This window comes from Oryctolagus cuniculus, chromosome 8 (genome assembly GCF_051225735.1).
Source record: "Oryctolagus cuniculus isolate XC-2025 breed Fujian yellow rabbit chromosome 8, ASM5122573v1, whole genome shotgun sequence".
NCBI classification, from domain to species: Eukaryota; Metazoa; Chordata; class Mammalia; order Lagomorpha; family Leporidae; genus Oryctolagus; species Oryctolagus cuniculus.
In genome coordinates, this window is record NC_142874.1 from 53,058,866 (window position 1) to 53,072,697 (window position 13,832).

Sequence of the window (13,832 nt, forward strand, 5' to 3'; positions counted from 1 at the left end):
GTTTGGAGCCGGCAGATCTGATAACTCAGCTGTGCACGCGGGTGCGTGCATCAGGTGTACCCCTGATGGTGGCGTTTGTGTATCAGGAGGTGGATAGGGTTACCTGAAGACAGCTCACCACCAAGAACTTGCCTCTCCAAGTCAGGTTTCAACTCTTGCTGGGAGATTGAGTGCTCACCCCCCCCCCCCCCACTCCGCTCTGGGTTGACCCACGTCACGAATACTGTGAGATTAAAAGTACTAAGCTGCACCTGGCCGCCAGGAGAAGCTGACCGGAGGGCCAGTAGTAGGTACATCATTGCATCCCCCACCAGCCGAGACGAGTGCGGTGGCCGTAAAGTGATAACTGCTTTTCCTGTTTTGCATTTATCCTGTGCCTCATTAATAGGTTAAACATGCTGAAGGCTTGCTTTCTGGCAAGAAGACGCATTTTCTGTATTGAAAGAATGAATTTTTTACTTAATCATCACTGGTGCTAGTTACATCAGTAGCCCCAAACCCAACTCCATAATGCATATGCCTTAAGTAAACAAAGTGTCCATGATGAGAATGATCACAATTTAAAACGGGCGTCTCCTGTGGGCATGAGCTGCGCCTCCTGGCCGGCTTGCCTCCTGAGTACAGGGTTGTTGCTTGTATCTGTGAAATTGAGAACTGGGCCTTCCACCCTCCGTGAGCTGCTCCTGGGCTGCGACGGTGGCATCCAGCCGGAGGAAGGAGGGGATAGAAATTAGATAGATTTTCCGAGTGGAGTTGCCTAATGAAATAGATTACTTTAAAAGCCAGGCTTTACTACACAGGCTACTGGAATGGGACACCAAGCTTTGGCCACACTTGCAGGGGTGTTTCTTTGGGGACAAGTTTCCATTCCAAGAGCTCATGTCACCTACTAGTGAAATATGCAGTTGGGTTGCCTCTGGTAATTAACACCAGCTGTTTTCCTCAAGAAACTGTCAACCTTAACACAGATGGGCGGAAAGGGGAAGCATTCAACACTTAGAAAACACAGGCCAGAAAAATGCAGTGTGTTAGTTGGTGAAGAGGAGGAGAGGCCCATCACTTCTTAGAAAAGTTCTGATGCAGCACTTTGGAAGTAGTGAATAATAACTTTCTTGAGCTCAGTAGTTTTCTAGGCGAAAAGATGGTATTCTGACCTTGAATCATAAGAGTCCAACTTAAACTTGGATATTCAAGGATGTTAAGAAGTAGGGAAGGGCATGTTGACTCATATAAAATGTCGTTAAATAAATATATTATTTAATAGCTAACAGTGCATGAATGAAGGTTTTTTTGGCCTCTTAAAGTCCAAGAAAATTGTCAGCTGACTTTACAGGATTCTTTAAATGTTTCTTTGTGCATTCGCATGAAATCTTCAACTCAGCTTCTTTGAAGAAGCATCATTTGTTCCTGTCTAAAAAGGTTTTCCACAACGCCAACTCCTTGGATCAATGAATAGATTGCCTGTTTTTAAAGAAAGCAGTAAGCTGATTTTCTGCTTGACCCAGACATAGTGGGAGTAAAAGGCTTAGTAATAGTTTGAAAGTTAAGTACTAAAAAGGGTAAAGGCAAATCTCTAATAACTGTTCTCCGTTTCCAAAAGTATATGAATGCTCTATGTGCCATTAGCCACAAAACTTCTTGCTCTATTTTGAGAGTTGCTGCTTTAGGAGACCCTGTGTTTACTTTAGTCGTAGACTTATTGATTTCTGCCAGAATCTCATTATAAGCAGACACCTGTGTGGGTATTCTGGCGAACCCTCACTTAACTCTGAAATTCTGTCTGAAAAGCAGTGGTCTGCCTGACAATGTCTTAAGCTTGGCTGCAGAAGTTGAAGGCTGTACTTTTTCCAGTTGAGTCTGAGTCACGCTTCTAAATTCACCTTCAGAAACTGTGTACATTTTAGCTGCTAATCAAACATTCTTCCTTTGTGAATTAGTGGTACATATCCCAGAGGATCCTTCTATTTGTGAACTTTTTATCTCCAAAACGTTTTTTGGAGACTAGTAGTTTACCTTATAACAAAGTCACTCCCTCAATATGAAAGCTTTAATGAAATATAACTTAACATACGATGCCATTCACTCATATAAGGTATACAATTCAATAGCTTTCAGTATGTTGATTGAGTTATGCAGCCGTCACCATGTCTAATTCCAAAAAGAAATTCCATTGGAAATTCTGCTCTTTTCCAACCCCCAGCCCTAGGAAATGGTACTGTAATTTCTGTCTCTCCGAATTTGCCTCTTCTGTACATTTCATATAAATCTAATCATATGCTATGTGGATGTTCGTGACAGACCTCCTTCACTTAGCATAATGTTTTCAAGGTTTATCAAGGTTTTAATATATTTCGGTATTTCATCCCGGTCTACCGTCAAATAATATTGCATTGTTAGTTAGTATACACCACGCTTTACTTATCTGTTCATGAGCAGATAGACACATAGGTAGTTTCCACTTTGTGGTTATAATGCATAATGCTGCTGTGAATATTCATGTACAAATATTTGTGGACACTTATCTTGGATATAAGCCAAGAATAGAATTTCTGAGTCATATGACAACTCTGTGGTGAGCCTTTTGAAGAACTGACAGACTTTTCCAAAACGGCTCCATCATTTCACATTCCCAGGAGCAGTGTATGGGAGTTCTGATTTTTCCATCTCCTCAACAACACTTGTTGTTATCTATCCAAGTGGTATATTTTATTTTATCCATCCAGGTGGTATATTCAATGTAGTTTTGATTTACATTTCCCTGATGACTAATGGTTACTTTTTAGCAAACTCTTTTTTAAAAATTTTTTTTAAAGATTTTATTTATTTAGTTGAGAGGCGGAGTTACAGAGAGAGGGAGAGAAAGAACTTTCACCTGCTGGTTCACTCCCCAAATGGCTGCAAAAGCTGGAGCTGTGCCGATCCGAAGCCAGGAGCCAGGAGCTTCTTCCGGATCTCCCGTGTGGGTGCAGGGGCCCAAGCACTTGGGCCATCTTCCACTGCTTTCCCAGGCCATGAGTAGGGACCTGATTGGGATGAGGAACAGCTGGGACTAGAACCAGCACCCATAGGGGATGCTGTCACCACTGGCAGAGGCTTAACCTACTGTGCCACAGCACCAGCCTCTTTTAGCATACTCTTAATTCTTTCCAGCTATGTCTCTTTTCAGGACTTCCAACTCATACATTTTTTTTATTCTAGGGAAGAAGGAGGGGGAGGGGAAGGGGACAGAGAGGGAGAGAAAATCTGCCTTTACTGGTTAAAAAGGAAAGGAAAGGTGAAGAGAAGGAAGGCAGAGGGGTAGGAAAGTGAGGGGAGGTCCATGGACCAGAAATTATGTCTCTTAGAAAGCAGTGTATATTGCTTCTTCAGTGCAAGAGCAAAAAGAGGGCCAGCCAGAGAAAAAGGCTGTCCATGAATGCAGGAGCCCCTGAACCCCGAAGTAAACTTTCAGAGGCAGGTGAAGCCAGCAGAACCTGATTGATCTCCTCAGACCTGGGCTGATACATGCCCAGGACCCAGAGCAAAGTGATGATAGCAAGCTTTTCTAGAGGCAACTGAAGGAGCTGGTTAATTTAGGACCGTGACCTCTAGAGGCAAACTGTGTGGGTTTGCGTCCTAAACTCTGCTACTTCCTCACCCTGTGTAGCTAAGCAGGTGACTTAACATTTCAGGACTTGGCTTTCCTAACAGGCTAATTACATTATGTAGAGTGGCACATAGCAGTCGGCATTAACCTTCAGAAACATAGGACTCAGTGACCCACGGTGATACAGAGGAACTGGAGACTGGATCTTCATACCTATACCCCCCTGGGGGAGGGTGCTCCCTGGGGCCCAGGGGCAGCCTCAGAGAAATGTTCTTTATTTACCCCCTCATGCTTTGGAGACCAAAACAGTTGTGCCAGTTTCTGTGTGTGATCTGCGAGAGGCTGTTTGAGCACCCTCTGATGACTGGTTCACATTTTAGGATTCTCCCATGGTGTTTGCACTTTCCCTTGGTTGAAATTGAAATTGTACCTTGGTAAGGACAGGTGTGATAAAGCTGGTAAATCTGTGTCTGTAGGCTACTTGTGACTGCGTTGTGATGTTGAGGAAGTGAGACTTTTTTTCTATTTTTAAAGAGTGTATTTGCTGTCTTTCTGTTTGTCTGCAGTTAGGAAGAAATTAAACATCTAGCTCCCTGGGAGGAATTTGTGGAACTCTGGATTCCTAATAGCAAGTTGGACGTGGGAGAAGGGCAGGATGATTGTAGTAACTGCAGAGAACAAGCTCAAATATTGGAAAGAAGGAGCTCTGGATAGAATATGAGGGTGCTTCAACAAGTTCATAGGGAAATGGAATTAAAAGATAAGTTCATTTTGATGTAAAAAATTTGAAATCCTTGCATAGTTATTTTTAATGATATACATTTCCATAAGCTTTTTGAAGACCCCTTGTGTATCTGTATATTCCAGGCTTCTGAAGGGTCAGAGGTGAAACTTACAGCAGCTTTCCCCCTTGTAGGTGAGTGCTGGAAGAGTTGACTTCATGTGTTCATGCTATACCGAGGGTCATTGCTTTCAACTGCTGAAGTCTACCTTCTCCTTACTGTCTGCAGAGGAACTAGCTGTTATAACTTTTTTTTTTTTTAAATTTGACAGGTAGAGTTAGACAGTGACAGAGAGAGACAGAGAGAAAGGTCTTCTTTCTGTTGGTTCACCCCCAAATGGCCGCTACAGCCAGAGCTATGCCGATCTGAAGCCAGGAGCCAGGTGCTTCCTCCTGGTCCTATGTGGGTGCAGGGCCCAAGCACTTGGGCCATCCTACACTGCCCTTCCGGGCCACAGCAGAGAACTGGACTGGAAGAGGAGCAACTTGGACTAGAACCTGGCGCCCATATGGGATGCCGGTGCCGCAGGCGAAGATTAACCAAATGAGCCACAGCACCGGCTCCTAGCTGTTATAACTTAATCCTTTTCCCCAAGGTGTATGTTTTTCTAGAATAGGTTCCGTTTTGCTTTACATGATCCTGTAAATGATATGCTTTCACCATCTTGTTGCCCTTTCTTTGGGTGGTAATAAAACTGATCAAATAGTACCTACTCTGTGGCAGGCATATTCTAAGTACCTTGTGTGTGTACATTTAATTCTCACAATGATATGTAGATAGGTGGCTTTATTGTGCCCATTTCATAGAAGAAAAAACTGAGATTGACAAGGTCATTTAGGTCGCTAGTGATAAAATTGGACTTGCAAACCCAAGTATGCTCCTGAATTTGTTATTTTTAGCTATGGTTCCATGTATACTCTCCATGTGAAAGAATACTAGAAAAACTGGATGTGGTGGCAGGCAAAAATGCCACTTTGGGTACCCACGTACCATTTAGGATACCTGGGTTTGAGTCCTAGCTCTTCGGCCCACTCCAGCTTCCTGCTAATGTGCACCCTAGGAGGCAGTGGGTGATGAGTCAAGTAGGTGGGTTCCTGGCACTTGCATGAGAGACCAGGTTGAGTTCCTGGATCCTGGCTGTTGTGGGCATTTGGGGGATGAACTAATAGATAGGAGCTCTTTGTTTGTCTCCCTCTATCTTTGCCTGCCTGTCTCTCTGCCTTTGAAGTAAATAAAATAGAAAGTATACTAATAAAAAACTATATGTGGACAGGGACTACTTAATAATGGGTACAGGAAGTAATCTAAGGCCGACTGCCGTGTCAGTGTATGTTAGCAAGTCTGTAGACCGATGCACTACTGACTTTCCTGAGAGTTTCCCTGCATTGGTTGGGGTGTCCTCCTGACTTACATCTGATTAACTTTTGGGCTTTGGGTAAGGCCCTTATTCTATTCTCAGCCTCAGGTTTTTCATTTATAAAATGTCAGGTTTGAGTGAGTTGATCTCTTACAAATGTATAAACTCTAAAATTTATTCCTTGTATATTCAAAAATTGGACTATTTCTAATAGAATTCAAATTTCTGGCTTGCCCATAACAGGGCAGGAGGTGGCATTGTACTGTCACACAGGCCCAGGTCCTTGTCATGTTTTATGGTCGTCCTGTTGGCCTGCTCCCCTCAATTATATTCCCCACCTTAACCTTAAGATCAGTGTGTTCAGGACCTCAGCTTCATGGAGTCAGGTTAGAGTTAATGGGGAGAAGTTACACAGAGCAGACTTCGTTTGGCAAAGGAAACACAATCCTAAGGCTAGAAGTAATTAGAACTGGAAGATTTCCTTGGGAGACTGAGCTTTCTCTGGCATTCAGATTGAAACTGAGCAGGCACCATATGGAATTGCTGATCCCAGGATTCACGCACGGAGTTGAATGGATGGCATCTTCAAAGGCTTCCCAAGACTGAGTGTAAATGATTCTCTGTTATTTAGGTATGTAAGAAGCATATTTCGTTTTTTAAAAAGATTAATTAATTAATTTGAAAATCAGAATTACACAGAGAAAGGAAGATACAGAGAGAGAGAAGGAGAGCAAGATATCTTCCATCTGCTGGTTCACTCCCCAGATGGCCACAACAGCCTGGGGCTATGCCAGGCCCGGCTACAGCCAGGAGCTTTGTCCAGGTCTCCCATGTGGGTGGCAAGGGCCCAAACACTTGTGCCATTTCCACTGCTTTTCCTGGACCTTTTAACAGGGAGCTGGATTGGAAGTGAAGCAACTGGAACTCGAACTGGTGCCCATATATGGGATGCCAGCATCACAGGTGGCAGCTTTACCCACAGTGCTACAGTGCCAGCCTGCTATGCCACAATGCCAGCCCCAAGAAACATATTTCTTAAGCACCTTAGTTCTTACTTCATTTTCCTTTTAAAATACACACAGAAAATCTATCATTTATACTTAGTCTTAATTGCTCATGCAAAAACAATCTCACCTTCCCCATTCTGTGTGTGTGTGTGGGTGGGGGAGACCTCAGAAAGCTTCTAGGGGTGGGCATTGCGCACAGTGGTTAAGTTGCCCCTTGCGGTGTCCTCATCCCTACTTGGAGTCCCTGGTTTGAATTCTGCCTCCTTCCCTTCTTCCATGCTAATACACCTCGGCAGTAGCAGGTGATGAAGGCCCAAGTACTAGAGTCGCTGCCACCTATGTTGCATGGGAGACCAGGACTGAATTCTGGGCTCCTGGCTTCAGTCTGTCCCAGCCCTGGCTGTTGTGGGTGTTTCAGGAGTCAACCTGAGGATGGATGACCTCTCTGTATCTATCTGCCTATCTCTCTGCCTTTCCAAACAGTTGCTTTAAAGTGTATGGGAAAATGGCATTAAGTCTATTTTTGCAGTAAACAGTAACTCTCACCTGTCTCCGTCTCTTTACTGGCAGACAGATATCCAATAGCCAGGAACTCCAGACTCTGATATTAAAATCTGTAACTCATGGTAAACGTTAAATAACATTCTTGGCTGTGTAACTTAATATGGCCTAGGCATTTCAAGACACTGAATTACTTGTTTACACATTTTAGGTCATAGAAATACATATCTGGGGGATTTAGAAGAAATTTCATCTCCTTCCTTCTCTAATCTTCAGAAATAATTTGATCTTCTTCTCTCCTGATATCTCTCTTCTTCAAAGCCCTGTGGTTTAACAAAAAAAGCAAAGTAATTTTATGACCAGGAAGTCTGGAAAGATCCAGAAAGAAACTGGAGGATTTTTGTTTTTTATGACTCATTATTCTTCTTTGATAAAGAAGTGATTATGCCTATGATACAAATTTGTTTAAAAACCAGTTCTCACTTTAGAAAAGAAGGAGTTTAACCATGATTGTTGCATTTCTGGGCATGAAACTTGGCAGTTCAAGAATTTTGTGTTTTGATAGCCTCGGAATGTCTTCAGTTTCTTCTAGAGGAGATGCTTCATCTTGCATGTAGTAAAGAGCTTCCTACATGTTGCTGAGTGTCTGAAGTGATGCTGACCTTCTGTGCGTCTGAGCTTGTCAATTGAGAGATGACAAATTTGAGTTAAAATGAAATTCAAACACCATTCAGATTGTCTCCGCTTTTGAGGGTTTTGTTGGTAGTAAGCAAGGCCGGGTTATGCTGAATGATTGTTCCACTAAGTCACACTTACGGTGTTCCTATCAAATGGAAACTGTGTCTACAGGTGTAATACCTGTCTAACTTTTACTAAAGCTGTGAGCAATTAATGACTTGGGACATTAGTTTGTGGTAGCATAAATGCGCTTTAGATGTATGTTGAAGTCAAACCATTAAAGATAAGATTAGAGCTAGTTCTTTTTATATCATTAAAATGGACAGTTAAATTTATTTTACTGCTTCAAATGTATGGTTGTAAATTGGCTTCTATAAATAGCCCTTACTTTCCCTATTCCATAACACATAATGGTATTTAGAAACACTTTTTTTCAGTGGAAGCAAGCATGATTTGTTAGGAAATTAAAATCTTTGCACTGGATTGTTAGACATTTTCATATCCAATATGTAAACACACATAGGCACTTCAAATCATTTGTGGAAAAATGCAATTAAAAGAAGAGTTTGTTTTGGTATACATATGGGATCTTAGAAAAGTTTATGAACAATATGTATTATGAAATATGTATTTCATAATGGAGATTAAAAACTATTTTGGAGCTGGTGCCGCGGCTCAATAGGCTAATCCTCCACCTTGCGGCGCCAGCACGCCGGGTTCTAGTCCTGGTCGGGGCGCCGGATTCTGTCTCGGTTGCCCCTCTTCCAGGCCAGCTCTCTGCTGTGGCCAGGGAGTGCAGTGGAGGATGGCCCAAGAACTTGGACCCTGCACCCCATGGGAGACCAGGATAAGCACCTGGCTCCTGCCTTCGGATAGGCGCGGTGCGCCGGCCGCAGCGTGCCGGCCGCGGCGGCCATTGGAGGGTGAACCAATGGCAAAAGGAAGACCTTTCTCTCTGTCTCTCTCTCTCACTGTCCACTCTGCCTGTCAAAAATAAAAAAATAATAAAAAAACTATTTTGGAAGTAATTTTGTATTAAATTCATTGTTTGATGAAGTCCTTTGCAGGCAGACTAAATAATAAGTATGTCTATCAGAAAAGAAGAGCTACAGGAAATGTTTGTTTCTTTACCAGTTCAGCCTGGTATCTCTCCCCCATCAATGGTATTTTTTTTAAAAAAAGATTTTAATGTATTTGAGAGGTAGAGTTACAGACAGAGAAAAGGAGAGACAGAGAGAAAGGTCTTCCATCCACTGGTTCACCCCTCAGATGGCCGCAACAGCCAGACCTGAGCTGATCTGAAGCCAGGAACCAGGAGCCAGGAGCTTCTTCTGGGTCTCCCATGTGGGTACAGGGGCCCAAGCACTTGAGCCATCTTCTACTGCTTTCCCAGGCCATAAGCAGAGAGCTGGATCAGAAGTGGAGCAGCTGGGTCTCGAACCAGTGGCCATATGGTATGGCGGCACCGCAGGCGGAGGCTTAGCTCACTGCACCACAGCACCGGCCCTATTATCAATGGCTTTTAATGTGCATGGTCTATGTAAGTGCTGTTGAAAAGGCAAAGATTTGAGGCCTTCAGAGATATTATCAGTAGATGCACACGCAGGCCCCTTTGCCCCCTTATCTTTTTTCCTGGCCGTCACTTTCCACAGAAGATGTTCATCTGTCTGTTCTGCAGCATGAGCTGAGCAAAGCCAGATCAGAAATGTAATGCCAAATGTGCCAAAGGGTAATGTATGCACAAAGATCTTTCCTCCTTATTTTTCAGGGAGAGCCTTGGAAGGAGTTCATCTCCCTTACAGGTACCCACAGGGCTAGCTGCTTCTTTAGGTCTCTTCCCCAAAATGACCCTGCAAAAAAGGCACTCCCTAGCATGTCTATTGAAAATAGCGTCCTCCTCTCCCCCAACCTGCCCTACCTCTCTCTCTGCTTTATTAGATTTACTGTTAACATGTTGTTGTCTCTTTCCTCCCACACGAAGGGAAGTTCCTTCACAGCAGGGTTTTCAGACATTTGGGTGTGTTCCTTTCTGACTCCCTCAAGCCCAAAGAGTCCTTGCCACTTGGAAAGTACACAGGGCCCAGGCTTTTGATTTAGCAGGTAAGATCCTGGTTAGGACAGCTCATCCTACATCAGAGTGTCAGCACTGGATGCCCATCTCAGGCTCCTCACTCCAGCTTCCTGCCCAGGAAGTGGTAACGACTCAAGGAATTGGGTCCCTGCCACCCATGTGGGAGACCTGAATTGAATTCTCAGCTCCTGGCTTTGGCCTTGTCCAGCGCCAGCTGTTGCAGGCATTTGGGGAGTGAACCAGTAGATGGGAGCTCATTCTTTCTCTGTTCTTCTTTATGTGTTTCTCAAATAAATGAATAAAAAAATTTAAAACATTTAGTAAATGTTACTAATTATTCTGGAGACCAGTAACATGGACTATGTTTTTAGGTTAGTCTCTAGTTTCATGAGAAAGTACATTTTATGGCATTCAAATTGTTTTCTTCGCTTTTCACTCATATAAAGGAAGTCAGGGTGATCCTAATCTGTGTCTTGTTTCAAATGTTTATTCATCTTGTAGAATGTGGCATTGAAGTGGGTGCCTGGAACATGACCTTGGTCTGAGAGGAAAACGTCACGCTGGTAACAAGGAGACGGACATAGAGTATCAAAAACATTCATAACCAAATACAGTTCTTTGCATGTGTTTCTTGTCCTGCAACTTAAATATATACATATTTAAAATAAATCTATACACACTTCCTTATTTTTAAATGAAATATATGTGCCATATAAAATTTTTGAAGATATATATAAAACATTTAAAAACAGAGGAGATAATAAAAGCCATCCATACATAACCCAACCACTCACTCACTCTCATATTGTCTCATTATGTTTACTTATATGAAGTTTAGAATGTATTACATGTGTTTCTGTAGCTTTTACAAATGTAATGGTACATTTTGAGCTTTTCTTGGCAATTTCATTGTATTTCTGTGATGTTTCCACTCTTCTCATAGCTTAGACAGTACTGCAATAAACATCCTTATGGAGCTAAACAAGGTGCCAATCCATGATTATTTGCTCAGTCAAGTTTCAGAAGATGGCATTAATGAGAGGCTATTCCTCTATATTTGTAGAGCAATGGATATTTTGGCTTGTTTTAAAAAGGCTGCTTAGTGCAGTCCTCAGATGTCTGAGAGAATCCTTGAAAAGTTTGTGGGAAACATTATGAAAAAGGTATGGATTTCAAAATATTTTGCACCAAAATATACTTATCTTTTAATTCCACTTTTCATAAAGTTTCAAAATTTTTGGCAGGCAGAGTGACAGAGAAAAAGAGATTTCCATCCACTCATTCGTTCCCCAAATGGCTACCATGGCCAGGGCTGGACCAGGCCTAAGCTAGGAACCAGGAACTCTGTTGGGTCTCTCACATGGGTGGCAGGGGCACAAGTACTTGACCCCTCATCCATTGCCTTCACAAGCTCATTAGCAGGAAGCTGGATCAGAAGTGGAGCAGCCAGGACCCCAACCAGCACTTTAATATGAGATGCCGGTGTCATAAACGGTGTCTTAACCTGCTGTGCTGCACCTCTGGCCCCATTTGCAAAGCATTCTGAAGTCCCTCATGTGCTCAATTTTTAATGTGGTGCTCCTTTGAAAGAGAAAACACATCTGTTGGTTGGGGGTGCCAGTGGTATTGCCACAGTGGGGTGCTGCCGCAGCGGGGTCCTGCCTCGGCTTCTCAACATCACTCTGCTCCAGACCATGCTAGTTTGGCAGCTGAGGCAAGATGCAGAAATGGAGGAGAATCAGAAGAAAGGTGGGCTGTTCCCGCATCAGGGTTAGGCTTGGTGCAGCCCCTGCCTGTTCTCTTGTACTCCTCTGTTTCCCGGGTGCTGAGTGCAGGTTGAAATAGCAGTCAGGAAACTCAGGCTTTAGTTGTGGTTCTGCCTTAACCTCAGACTGGCATTACCCTTGGCAAGTCACTTCCCTTTCTCTAGTCTCATTTTCATTGATTTGAAAAATGGTGAGCAGGAGGCTCCTGCAGGGGAACTTGGTTGAGATCAGTGGTTCTGTATCCCAACTGCACATGGGAATTGCCCGGGGACTTTTAAAATGACTGATGCCCAAGTCCCACTTGCAGTTTCTAATGTGCTGTGTCTGGCCAGGGGAGGGGCTGCTCCAGATGATTTTGAGGGTTGACAACCTCTGCCCTGGATCAAAGGCCCCTTTAAGTTCTTGTATCACGTGATTCTTTATCATTTGAAGAAATTGTATTTTTCCTTTGAAGGTATCGGCATCCTACATAAAAACAACTTAATGGATTTTTTTTTTTTGCCAAAGGCTATGATGATTAAAATTGTGAGTGTATGTCCAGTAAGTATTACTTCAATCATGATCACTAATAGCAACCAGATTTTGGAGACCAGCAAGAAAGCAAACAAATGGCAAAGCCAGCAAGTACATGCAAGCACGTACACTTCTGTAAAGCAGTCAAAATAGGTCAGAAATTATTAGACATTTGAATTAAATTGAGCAGAATTTCACTTAAAAATGTTTATTATCTTTCTTATAGTCTTTTAAGCACAAGAGCTTGAGACACCACGTTGCTTTACCAAGTAGGCAGTGCAGTTTCCACTCATTGTGGTTGTCACTGCCCAGCTTGGAAGGCAGGAGAGGGTAAAGATGTAAAAGTGGATTGTGGGATGCCAGCGCTATGGTGCAGCGGGTTAACACCTTGGCCTGAAGCGCCGGCATCCCATATGGGCTCTGGTTTGAGACCTGGCTGCTTCACTTCCCGTCCAGCTCTCTGCTATGGACTAGGAAAGCAGTAGAAGATGGCCCAAGTCCTTGGGCCCGTGCACCCACGTGGGACACCCAGAAGAAGCTCCTGGCTTCAGATCGGCACAGCTCCGGCCTTTGCAGCCAATTGAGGAGTGAACTAGCAGATGGAAGACGTCTCTCTCTCTCTCTCTCTCTCTGCCTCTCCTCTCTCTCTGTATAACTGACTTTCAAATAAATAAATAAATCTTAGAGAGAGAGAGAGGATTGTGGTACACACTTGTGCTGAGTCTGGGTCCTGACACAGTCACTTGACTAGGGCGGCATAAAGCAGCATAAGACTGGAGATGGAACTTCAGAGTCATTCATTTGGTGAGGACAAGATCCCATCATTCTAGGGCATGAGTGACAGTAGAAAAAGTACCTTCAGGAATGGCAAGTCTTGCTGGGAAGAGGGTCCAAGAGCTCAGAAAGCAAGAGTTTAACCGAAGCCTTAGATACCAGGCCTGTAAAAAGCTTGTTTGTTATCCATCAAGGTTGCTGTTAACTCTTATGTTACATAATGCAGTAAAGGTTAAACTGAGCATTTCATCAATGCCATCCATGATTATTGTCACAAGAAATATTTTAAATCTAGTTACATCCCACCATTGTTATTCTCTCCAATTGTGTCTAAGTTATCGTGGTCTCTTTCCAGGACTGCCAGTGTTAACGCTGGCTGCTGTCCAGCTTCCACTCCTGCCCCTGCAACCTGTTCCCCACACAATGAATAGCATGAACTTTAGACAATGTGTATTCCTGCTGACAAGTGATCTTTCTACTTTTTACTTTACTTGTTGAACTCTTTATTTAGTGGAGCATTAAGCCTTTGACTATAAAGGAAATTAAAAACATATTATCACCAAAAAGAAAGAAAGAAAGGAAGTAGATAGGTAGGGAGAGAAGGAGGAAGGGAAGTATCGTATTCTTAGATTCTATACACTACATTAAATATGTTCTCTTTAAAAAATAAAAAATATAAATCATCAGTGGGCATTTGGCACAGTGGTTAAGATGCCGTTTGGGGAGTCAGCACTGTGGTATAATGGGTAAAGTTGCCACCTGCAATGCCAGCATCCTGTATGGGCGCTGGTTCAAGT

General features: G+C 43.1%; 1 protein-coding gene across 3 annotated transcripts in view; it reads left to right on the forward strand.

Moving 5' to 3' along the window:
- Nucleotides 1–13,832, forward strand: part of RNF150 (ring finger protein 150) — a 341,932-nt gene that overhangs the window by 1,489 nt on the left and 326,611 nt on the right. The window lies entirely within an intron of this gene.